Genomic DNA, 904 nt, shown 5'->3' on the forward strand with positions numbered 1-904 from the left:
GGGGGGGGGGGATCCATGGGCGCCAGCTACTTGTACGGCGTAGCACCGACGAGTGACCCCGAGAGGTCCCCGTTTGTTTACTTGAATCGGAATGGGAAGGCTAGCGGTGAGGGGGGGGGGGGTGGTCTCAGGGAAGCAGGTTCCCGAACGCAAATATGGCTACTTAGAAATTACCTCGGTAATGGTTGGCAAGGAGGGCAGGTGGTGGAAAAAGGAGGGTACAGAGGATTCAAAAAGGGAGACGCAGAAATACTAGAACTAGGGGCGCACGCAATACACCATGGGCCTCGAGTTGGTGGGCGGAAGGCCTGTGTCGCAAATACCAAAGGAACTACTGAAATACCGGCCCACGTGGGGACGGCTGACGATGTCCTGAAGGGACCTACAAGCTCTACGGCGCAAATAATAAAGGGGTGCTAGGGAAGGGATGGCAAATAGGGAAGATTCAATCACACGATACTTACTCGACATGCTCGTCACACTGTAATCCCACACTGGAGAATTCACACTCTTCACTCATTTACTCTTTACTCTTTACTTACTCACTCGCTATTCTTTTCTCTCGCAATTCGCACGTGCTAACGCTTCCGCGATCTGGCTCGAAGTCCGGATATTCCGGTGGATTCGTTCCTCGTGGGCCTCCAAGGCCTCGCTGTGTTGCCGGTCCTTACAGGGCCTCGTGGCGACGGTACGGCGCTGGCTTTGCCGGCACGTGTGTTGGCTGCGCGCGCTGGTCAATATGGCGGCCTCCAGGCCTGTCAAAATCCTCCCGGGCACGTCCGCGATTTCGGAGGGAGAGGGCTCCGCCGCTGTCACATGGGACTTTTTCCTACCCGTGTGACGGGACTGCACCGGGGCAGCATATATTGGTGACGATGGTGGTGGCTGGGCATCCATCCCACGG

Source organism: Cephus cinctus, unplaced genomic scaffold (genome assembly GCF_000341935.2).
Source record: "Cephus cinctus unplaced genomic scaffold, Ccin1 Ccin1_scaffold0782, whole genome shotgun sequence".
NCBI classification, from domain to species: Eukaryota; Metazoa; Arthropoda; class Insecta; order Hymenoptera; family Cephidae; genus Cephus; species Cephus cinctus.